Here is an 11835-nt window from a genome sequence, read left to right on the forward strand (position 1 = left end):
ACACACACTTATACAAAACTCTTACAACTCTGACTTGAAAAAATGGGTGGGCCATTTGAATAAAAAATTATGCAATGAAGATATTAAAATGATCAATAAGCATAAGAAAAAATGCTTGACATTGATAATATTTAAAGAAATGTATATAGAAACCCTGATGAGAGATCTGTTTCACACTTACTAAGAGGGCTATTTTAAAAGTTAGACAAAAAAAATTAAAAAATAAATAAATAAAAGTTAGACAGGAATAAGTGTTGATGAGGATGTGACAAACAAAAACAAACACATACCGTAGCTGGTAAGAATGTAAAATGGCACGTTTAGAAAACAGTTTAACAAAGAGTCAACTTAAATGTGCAGTTAACCACATGACTTAGCAATTCCAGTTCTCATATACAACCAATAGAGTAGGAAACATAGGTTAACACAGAGACTTGTATATGAATGTTCATAGCAGTATACTTCATGATAGTCAAACTGTGACGATAACACAAATGTTCATCAACTGATAACCAATCATAAATATGAGTAAAGCACTAATACCTCTTATGACATGTGTGAATCTTGAGAAAATGATGATAAATTGAGAGCCAAATACCAAGGTGGCATACTATGTGATTTTGTAGTATGAAATGTCCACAATATGTCAATCCACAGAGACACAAAGTAGATTAGTATTTGCAGTGGTTGAGTTGAATGGGGGATGGGGAATGACTGGTAATTGATGTGGCATTTATTTGGGAGTAAAGAAAACGTTGTGGAATTTGAAAGTGATGATGACTGCACAATTTTCTGAGTGTTCCCAGAACCGTAGTTGTATATTTTAAAATGCTGAATTCTATGGTATGTGAGTTCTATCTCAATAAAACTGAAAAAGAAGTCTTCAATTTTTCTTTTTCTTCCCCTCTTTACATACGTGTAGTTTCATTCCGGATTTTTTTATTTTACTACTTCAATTGTAGATTGTTCTTGTCAGTTCAAGGTTAAATTTCTTAATTGACCTCAAAATTATACTAGAAAAATATATACTATAATTTTTAGCTCCATAAAATTCATTTGCATAATCTTCCTGCCTTTCTGGCTAGAAATATAAAAACACATTCAAGAATATTCAAACACAATCTCTTCATTATAATTTTACCAGTAAATATCCCTTTGTGTTATCAAGAATATTTTAATTGTCTTTTATAACAGTGATGACCAAGAAGTTCACTACTTACCATGTGTGGCTCTTAAGCAACTGAAATGTGGCATGTATGTAAAACCCACACTGGTTTATAAAACACTCTTAAACTAAATAGAATGTAAAATATCCCATGACTAAATTTTAATTTACAGTAAGTGTCCTAAATATAAAAAAGTTCCATTCTGAGAGGATGTTCATTAAGTCCAATTTATTTGTAAATCCAACAAAGTTAGCCTAGGTACCCAACTAACACAATTGGATATATAGTACTGTACTATAGGGGGTTTATATTCCTTTTCTCACAAATAATACATAGAAAGCAAACACAAAAAGGAAAGAAAACGTTTCTAATCTTAAGAGTATTGAAAGGTACAGTAGTATAGTACAACATCTGGTATACCAGGGCCGGCATCGAGTGAATAGGCAAGAATCGTTACTGACTGGAGGAAGCAGAGGAGGGAGGAACTGGTAGAGGTGAAGGATGGTCAACAATAGGAGACACAGGGCAAGTTGCACTTTCAGTCATTTCTCACACTAACGGGATGCACGTTTGCATCTTTGAAAGTTTACAGCTTGAAGGTTCATATGTAAGGGGCATACTGTACTATGTAGCCCTGATAACAGCCTTGATCTAGTGTGTGACTTCCCTGGTGGCTTAGATGGTAAAGCGTCTGTCTACAATGCAGGAGACCCGGGTTCGAGCCCTGGGTAGGGAAGATCCTCTGGAGAAGGAAATGGCAATCCACTCTAACACTATTGCCTGGAATATACCATGGACAGAGGAACCTGCCAGGCTATAGGGTCGCAAAGAGTCAGACGCAACTGATCGACTTCACTTCGCGAGTGTGTTAAATAAAGCTATACTGAAGGTAATTTATCCTTTCTTAAGCAACTGAAGCCACTAGAAAGTGTAAAATTACCTATGTGACTCTGATTTTATTTGTTTGATCAGCAATTTTCAAGAGAACATCTTCCTACACAGACAACTGGTCTTGAGACTTGAGGTGTCTAAACGCCATTCTGAATTCAATAAACTGTAAAAATGTGTATGTGACTCTTAGCAGTCTAACTACTTTTGGAGTGAACAAATACATTTATCTGTAAAACAAAGAATGTGTCACACATTAAAATGGAGTCATTTGCAGTTACATATATTTAAAAATTATCATTAATTCATATATCCTCCAACTCCTATACTTTATTGTAAACTCTGAAAACTCTGTAGGATTTTGTAATTTATGGTTAATATAGGTGACACTGGTGGTAAAGAACATGCCTGCCAAGGCAGGAGACATAAGAGACACTGGTTCAATCCCTGGATAAGGAAGGTCCTCTGGAGAAGGGAATGGCAACCCACTCCAGTATTCTTGCCTGGAGAATTCTATGGACAGAAGAGCCTGGTGGTCTACAGTCCATGGGGCTGCAAAGAATCAGACGTGACTGAAGTGACACATGCATGCATCAACACACACACATATAGGGATTTAAAATACTTTTATTAAATTAACTTACTGAAAAGTGGTGATTAATATTTTTGAAAATACTGAACTATCTCTATTTTCCTCTCTACTGTACACTTCTTCACCCTGCTGTCACCGTGGGAGTCTGATCTCTACCTGACTATATAACCAGGATCCCTCAACTTCTGTCTCCCTATTTGATTTGCCCAATAAGAGAACAAGAAGGGAAAATATTCTGGGCAGCTATTCTCCTGTTTCTCTTACTGCCAACCCCAATTTGACTTTGCCTGTGTTTCTCTGTATAAGACCATATGCTGAAAAGCAACCCATGTTTTCTACCTACAGTTCTCTCAATGGGATCTGGTAAAAACCATGAGGAGTAAAGGTTTCCCATCCATGTTAGTGTTTCAGCGTTCCTTCTTCATGTAACCTTAGCTACACCTCTGTACAGAGTCCCTACCTTCAGTTTCCTCCAGTCACCCATTTGAATAAATCATCTGTTTCCTACCAAGACCTTGACTGACACAGAGAATGTTCTTTCTATGCTATAGCTATTATTTCTACACTAGACTTTTCTAAGGAATCAGTATATTTAGGAGCAAGCCCTGAAGGGATTGATATAAAGTGTGAGACTTGAATTTTTGCCCATATAGGTTTTTAAAAGATATCTGAGAAGCTTATCTTTGACAAAGAAGGCAAGAATATACAATGGATTAAAGACAATCTCTTTAACAAGTGGTGCTGGGAAATCTGGTCAACCACTTGTAAAAGAATGAAACTGGACCACTTTCTAACACCATACACAAAAATAAACTCAAAATGGATTAAAGATCTAAACGTAAGACCAGAAACTATAAAACTCCTAGAGGAGAACATAGGCAAAACACTCTCTGACACACATCACAGCAGGATCCTCTATGACCCACCTCCCAGAATATTGGAAATAAAAGCAAAAATAAACAAATGGGACCTAATTAAGCTTAAAAGCTTCTGCACATCAAAGGAAACTATTAGCAAGGTGAAAAGACAGCCTTCAGAACGGGAGAAAATAATAGCAAATGAAGCAACCGACAAACAACTAATCTCAAAAATATACAAGCAACTCCTGCAGCTCAACTCCAGAAAAATAAATGACCCAATCAAAAAATGGGCCAAAGAACTAAATAGACATTTCTCCAAAGAAGACATACAGATGGCTAACAAACACATGAAAAGATGCTCAACATCACTCATTATCAGAGAAATGCAAATCAAAACCACTATGAGGTACCATTTCACACCACTCAGAATGGCTGCGATCCAAAAGTCTACAAATAATAAATGCTGGAGAGGGTGTGGAGAAAAGGGAACACTCTTACACTGTTGGTGGGAATGCAAACTAGTACAGCCACTATGGAGAACAGTGTGGAGATTCCTTAAAAAACTGGAAATAGAACTGCCCTATGATCCAGCAACCCCACTGCTGGGCATACACACTGAGGAAACCAGAAGGGAAAGAGACACGTGTACCCCAATGTTCATCGCAGCACTGTTTATAATAGCCAAGACATGGAAGCAACCTAGATGTCCATCAGCAGATGAATGGATAAGAAAGCAGTGGTACATATACACAATGGAGTATTACTCAGCCATTAAAAAGAATACATTTGAATCAGTTCTAATGAGGTGGATGAAACTGGAGCCTATTATACAGAGTGAAGTAAGCCAGAAGGAAAAACAGAAATACAGTATACTAACGCATATATATGGAATTTAGAAAGATGGTAACAATAACCCGGTGTACGAGACAGCAAAAGAGACACTGATGTATAGAACAGTCTTATGGACTCTGTGGGAGAGGGAGAGGGTGGGAAGATTTGGGAGAATGGCAATGAAACATGTAAAATATCATGTAGGAAACGAGTTGCCAGTCCAGGTTCGATGCACGATGCTGGATGCTTGGGGCTGGTGCACTGGGACGGCCCAGAGGGATGATATGGGGAGGGAGGAGGGAGGAGGGTTCGGGATGGGGAACACATGTATACCTGTGGCGGATTCATTTTGATATTTGGCAAAACTAATACAATTACGTAAAGTTTAAAAATAAAATAAAATTAGAAAAAAAAAAAAAAGATATCTGAGAAGCTTTATGTCTATTTTTTTCCCCTGGATTCCTCATGATTTTCCTTCCTGGATATCTGTGCAAGAGACAAAGATTTTCTCCCCTTTCAGTAAGCTTTACTTTCTTAGGGAGGCTCTACTTCACTAGGGCGGAAGTGTTCCACAGTTTCTCATGTATCAGAGAACATCATGACCTCTTAGGTAGCTTATCATCAAATATTTTTGATCATGCACCTTTAACATAATTTTCAAAAGCAATATACCTCACCACATATTTTTAACTTAGCACCTAAAATATTTTACCCAAAGTTTAAATATAGCTACAAGGTATATTGGGACTTCCTGGATGGCGATAGTGTTTAAAAAAAAAAAAAAAAACACCTGCAATGGAGGAGACCTGGGTTTAATCCCTGGGTTGGGAAGATCCCCTGCAGGAGGGCATGGCAACCCACTCCAGTATTCTTACCCAGAGAACTCCATGGTCAGAGGAGCCTGGTGGCCACAGTCCATAGAGTCACAAAGAATCGGACATGACTGAAGCAAATTATCACAGCACAGCACAGCACACAAGGTATATTATTTCTATGCATAGATATTTTAATGTATTACTCTCACATCATTCAGTGTTATACGCCCAATGGTGTGAGAATATCATAGGAACTTGATATCATTATAATCCAATTTAAATATTGATGAAAAATCTCTTCATCAATAAATGAAAATTTTTATATCATTTTTATTTTCTCTATACACTCATATTTCCATTTACTTCCTGCACAGAATTACATCTTAATGTAGTATATTTTTATTCTTGAAAGTATTTTATTGATTCCTTTTCATTCTACACTGAAGAAAAAATAAATATATAAATTGACATTGAACTTTTTTCCTGTAACCTAAACTATGCGTTAAAAGAAATCCTCCTGATTTGAGTTTCTAATTAATTGTAAATCAACAAAAATGTATTACAATTCTAGCAGATAATCATTGAGCATAAAAGTAAAAAGTTTAATTATGTATGCATTTCTTAATGAAATGGATATGATTTCTTTGTTCCCATTATGTTTGATATCTATATATGATTATTACCAGGTGCTAGAAGAAGAAACAATTTAACTTCAAATTTGTCTCCCCTGACTTGTTTTTTTTTAATGTAAATGCTGAAGAAACATGTTCACATAAATAGTTGAGAATAAGAGCTGTGTTATAACAATGTCACTTCATTATAAACTGGGAAGGAAAAAAGGGCGGAGAAAGCATGTCCTTTCTTCCCTCACAGACTGGTGCCCGGGTAGACCAGATGGATCAGCATAGATTTGGAATTGTCACATTGGTGAGGAAGCTTTGAGGAGGATTCTGACAGTTTGTGGAACAGGAGGAAAGGAGAGGATGGAGAGGAAGAAGAAGGAGGAGAGCCTGGAGAGGAAAAGTACCTGACACTGAGTCAGACTGGGAAATGACTCTAAAATTCCTCCTTCTCAGCCCCCAGGAGACCCCAGCAGAGGAGCCTGAAGGGGACCCCTGTCCAAAGGCTCAAATAAAGCCACTGGGGGCTATGAATGTGAATATGAAGAGCCTGGCCAGTCGTGGAGCCTGAGGTTTGACTTCAATCCCCTCAGAGTTCCCAATGCCATAATTCATGGGCTGTGCACCAAGTCTGGTGTTGGGAGGGAAGCTTTCTCCGTGAGGGACTCCGAAGCAGAAGCTTTTGTAATTGTCTGTGATCTGGCCTGAGAAATCACACAGGGTTTTTAACCAGAAGCTAGACTCTTCACTAAGTTACACGCTAAATATCACAGACTGAGCTATCATCAAAGGTTATGTTTAGTGATATCTCAGCTCACAATTGGATCAAGTCAACTTTCAATTATGATGAAAGCAAAGTCTTGAATTGAAATACATAAAACCTTTAGCACCTATTTTGCATAACTATTTGCCACTTAGTTTTTACAGTCACTCACAAACGGCATTTTGAATTGTCTATCTGTTAGCAGCCCTATGACCTTATCCACAAAAAGTAGATTATACTAAGATTCAGGGTGGGAAGCAGTTATGCCCTTATTTGGTAAAATAGAGAGAGGTGATTGTGAAAAGGTAAGTAAGAAAGAAAAGCCAAACCTCAGTCAAACCAGATACTTTCACAGTCAAACAAATACATGTATACACAGTTTGGGAATGTGAAAATTGAATTCTTTGAACATTTATATCCTTTAACCATTCTAAGCTCTTAAAGTAACCCCTCCCCCCTTCCAGGGATGCACATATCAGTTTGAGGATTGGGATTATCATCTCATAAGTAATAAGTAGAGGGACTGGGAACAAAGTCTGGCAATCTATCTTGAGAAACTCAATTATTTATTATACTCTATTGTCTGAGGTACAGGCTTCCAGATCTGCTCTGATGATTTGTTTCAGAAATAAAGAATAAAAAAAAGTGTGCTACTTCTCACACTGGCTTTCCTGGGAAGTTATTAGAGACTATCTCACTAAATATGGATATAACTCAGAATAATAATATTCACAGTAGCTACTGTGCAGCATATGAAGGGAACCACAAGTCTGGTTTAGACCAAAAGGAGAAAGACTATTGTAAAGTCTTTCTTTACAGGGGAAGCCATCTGGGGTCTCTCTGCGACCCCATGGACTATAGCCCACCAGGTTCCTCTGTCGGTGGAATTCTTCAGGCAAGAATATTGGAGTGTGTTGCCATTCCCTTCTCCAGGGGACTTTCCAGACCCAGGGAATGAACCTGTGTCTCCTGCATTGCAGGTAGATTCTTTACTGTCTGAGCCACCAGGGAAGCCAGAAAAATAACCAAATATACAAAAATAATATTGTAGAATCAACAAATGCAAATGATTGAGCAACAAAAAAATAGTTAAAACTCTGTTTCATTTATGGAGAAGGAAATGGCAACCCACTCCAGTACTCTTGCCTAGAGAATTCCGTGGACAGAGGAGACTGGTGGGCTGCTGTCCATAGGGTCGCACAGAGTCAGACACGACTGAAGCGACTTAGCATGCATGCATGCATTGGAGAAGGAAATGGCAACCCACTCCAGTATTCTTGCCTGGAGAATCCCAGGGACAGAGGAGCCTGGTGGGCTGCCATCTATGGGCTCACACAGAGTCAAACAAGACTGAAGTGACTTAGCAGCAGCAGCAGCAGCTGTTTCCTTTGAAAAGATTTTATCCATTTGACTGGTTCAACTTTTGGCAAGAACTTAGAGCAGTGATAAGTCAGTGACAGTATAGATTGCTTAAAGCAATTTGGCAGTACCTAATAAAATTGAAGATATATGCATATGCTTATGACCCAACAATTATTCTCTTATGTATGTAATTTGTTATTCAATCTTTCCTGAAACTCAGAAATATACATGTATAAAAGTGGCTAATGGAGAATTCTTTATAAGAGGAGAAGACCCCAAAATCTTAAACATTCATCAGCTTCAGGATAAATAAATAATTTGTGATAAGTTAATGCAGTAAAGTACTACTACACAGCTATGGAAATGAATAATCTAAAAGTAGAAGTTAAGATTCATGGATAGTCTTAAAACATAACAGGAATGAAAAATCAAATAAGTGAACGGCATGATGTTATGGTAATATTTAAATAAAATTATAGTACATAAAAGTATGCTATATGTTTTTTAGTGATATATACACAGATAGTGATATATTTATTTAAGAAATTTAAGGAGACTGAAAACCATAAACTCAGGATGGTAATTAGCTCAGACTGATGTCAGATGGGAAAAAACAGGTTGAGAACAAGCAAATGAGATTCAGAAATACCCAGCACTACAGGTGTGAGTGTGCATATGTGTGCTCAGTTGCTCAGTTGTGTCTGACTCCTTGTGACCCCGTGGACTATAGCCATCCAGCCTCCTCTGTTCTTGAGATTTCCCAGGCAAGAATACTGGAGTGGGTTGCCATTTCCTTCTTCAGGGAATCTTCCCAGGCCAGGGATTGAACCTACATCTCTTGCATCTCCTGTGTTGGCGGGTAGATTCTTTACCACTACACCACCTGGGAAGTCTCCTTAATTTCTTAAGCTGACTTGGGGAAATTTGTTATTTTGTATCATGATTCATACAATTTTAAATAGCAGAGGATTGTCATTTTGGAGAAAAGTAGACTCCAGAGGTCATATGGTATTATTGGGATAGGAAAATGTGATGAAATGTTGAAAAAAACAGAGCAAGAAGTGAAGCAGAATCAGAAAGTCATTATTCAAGTACAGAATATACCATCAAGAAGAGGAAGTGAAGTCTTTTAAGAAGTTGGCATATTTTCCTTCCAGTTATTAAATTTTGTTCACTCAATTACTATCTGAGCAAAATGTCCAAAATGTGAATGGTTACCTTTTTCACAGGTGACTCATCAAGCTATTCGCAAATTCCAGTTAGAGAAAAACATGTTATAGAGAGCTAGTCAATCAGACAAATTTCTTTTTCTTGTTAGCCAAAGAAGTGAAAAAAAAATTATAGACAATTTCCCAATCATTCCCATGATATGAGATATTGTGGCACATAGAAATTACTAGACATTGGGCACTCCCTGGTGGCTCAGAGGATAAAGCCTCTGCCTGCAATGCAGGAGACCCGGGTTCAATCCCTGGGTTGGGAAGATCACCTGGAGAAGGAAATGGCAACCCACTCCGGTATTCTTGCCTGGAGAATCCCACTGACAGAGGAGCCTGGTGGGCTACAGTCCTGAGATCGCAAAGAGTCGGACACAACTAAGTGACTTCACTTTCACTTTCGGCTATTAAATATCATTTAGTTGTATATATAACATATGATATCATAAATCTTAAAGTAAGGCCAACATGTGATAGGATGTAAAGGAGAAAAAAGCAGGTAGACAAAAGAATAGTTCACTAATGCCCAATTTTAAGACTGAACAATCAGGAGTTGTTTTTTATAGTAGAGAGTATATATCTTTTAAAAACTTTTAAATATGTCATTTGATATTGATACAGTGACCTGTCAAGGAAGTTAGATAGACATATAACCAGGTGTGACATTTATATACTGTGTCAACTTTCACATTTAATTCCTTGGAGAAGGAAATGGAAACCCACTTCAGTATTCTTCCTGGGAAATCCCATGGATAGAGAAGCCTGGTGGGCTACAGTCCATGGAGCCACAAAGAGTACGGCATGACAGAGTGACTGAGCGTCACATTTAATCAGATCATTTAGAAGGCACGCATGCACCAGCTGCAGTCCTGAAGCAGAGCTCCTGACAGCCGCCCCTGTCCTAGGAGACATGAAGAGGCGGGAGGGGGCACTCCTGGGGCCTAGGATGCACTGTGGACTAACTTTCAGGCCTATTTCAATATTTAATGGCTCTTCAGGCTGTACTGGTGTATACAAGCTGAACAAAAAACCTGGGCATAACTGTTTTGAAGATTGGCGGGAAGAAGATGTAAGCCGCATTTACCATAACTGAGGGAAAAATGCCCTTTCATCATAGCAGAGAGCCAAATACCCATTTCTAAAATCAATAAAATAAATAGCAATTCAAGTATATTATTAGAAACTTTTGATTAGCTAGCTAATCTAAAATTAGAGATACTCAATGCTATTATTTATCAATCTTTTAAACTTTTTTTTCCTATGCTAGTAACTTAGACCCTATAGCTTCCCCACATTTTCTTTCATTATTCCTCAAATGTATTGCCTTATTTTCAATGATCTTCGTTTTCTCTGCTTCTCAGCCATACACTCCCAAGTTTACCAATTCCTAATGTCTAATTCCAAGATATTAAATCCCATTCACTTCTCCACTTCCAGCTCATCTTTTCAGGTAGTTCCATCATTCTCTCCAAATATTCTAAAACCACCATTCTATTAACTATCTACCAATACTCTTCTGTCTTCTCTTATGTCCAGCTTAGATTTCATAATCTAGAAAAGCAAACAATCCTTTGCAAAAATATTTAACTTCCATTTCACTCACCTTCTTCCCTGTTCAGCTGAAAGAAACTCAATATTCATTATAAGGACTCAATAGCATATATCCCTAAGGAAGGTGGATAAACGAAAATCAAAGTTGTGCAGTTAGGTTGACTCAAAGCAAAGTTTAGATTAAATTTATGATTTGTTGTTGTTCAGTCACTCCGTCACATCCTATTCTGCAACCCCATGGACTGCAGCATGCCAGGCTGCCTTATCCTTCATTCTCTCACTGAGTTTGCTCAAACTCATGTCCATTGAGTCAATGATGCTATCCAACTGTCTCATCTCTGTCATCCTGTTCTCTTCCTGCCTTCAGTCTTTCCCAGCATCAGGGTCTTTTCTAATGAGTCAGTTCTTCACATCAGGTGGTCAAAGTATTGGAGCTTCAGCTTCAGCATCAGTCCTTCCAATGAATATTCAGTGTTGATTTCATTTAGAATTGAAATGTTTTCATCTCCTTACTCTTCAAGGGATGCTCAAGAGTCTTTTCCAGCAACACAATTCAAAAGCATCAATTCTTCCACACTGAGCCTTCTTTATGGTCCAATTTTCACATCCATCAATCAAATGTTCTTTCAGCATCTCTGACAATACAAAAACATTTTTGTGGAAAGTTTATATTCTATTATAAAACAAATAATTTATATATTATCATTTAGCCCCAAACATCTTGGTACTCCTCAACCATCCCATCTGCCTAATCACTTTGAGATGGTGATTTTGATTCCAAATCCTTGGTAACACAGAAATTATTGGTTTGGAATTCCCTAATCCCTACTTGGAGAAGGCAGTGGCACCCTACTCCAGTACTCTTGCCTGGAAAATCCCGTGGATGGAGGAGCCTGGTAGGCTGCAGTCCATGGGGTCGCTGAGAGTCGGACACGGCTGAGCGGCTTCACTTTCACTTTTCACTTTCACGCACTGGAGAAGGAAATGGCAACCCACTCCAGTGTTCTTGCCTGGAGAATCCCAGGGACGGGGAGCCTGGTGGGTTGCAGTCCATGGGGTCGCGCAGAGTCTGACACGACCGAAGCGACTTAGCAGCAATAGCAATCCCTACTTAATTTCTAGCTTACTTGCACGTGCCTCACTTTTGTTTATTCTCCTTCAGGTTGCACT

At 38.2% G+C, this 11835-nt stretch overlaps 1 non-coding gene across 1 annotated transcript; it reads left to right on the top strand.

Annotated features, from left to right (window-relative positions):
- Positions 1-1830: 1830 nt before the first annotated feature.
- Positions 1831-1902, top strand: TRNAC-ACA (transfer RNA cysteine (anticodon ACA)). Its single transcript has one exon. It is a non-coding gene; the product is annotated as a tRNA-Cys (tRNA).
- Positions 1903-11835: the final 9933 nt, after the last annotated feature.

This window comes from Bos taurus, chromosome 12, assembly GCF_002263795.3.
Source record: "Bos taurus isolate L1 Dominette 01449 registration number 42190680 breed Hereford chromosome 12, ARS-UCD2.0, whole genome shotgun sequence".
Taxonomy (NCBI): Eukaryota; Metazoa; Chordata; class Mammalia; order Artiodactyla; family Bovidae; genus Bos; species Bos taurus.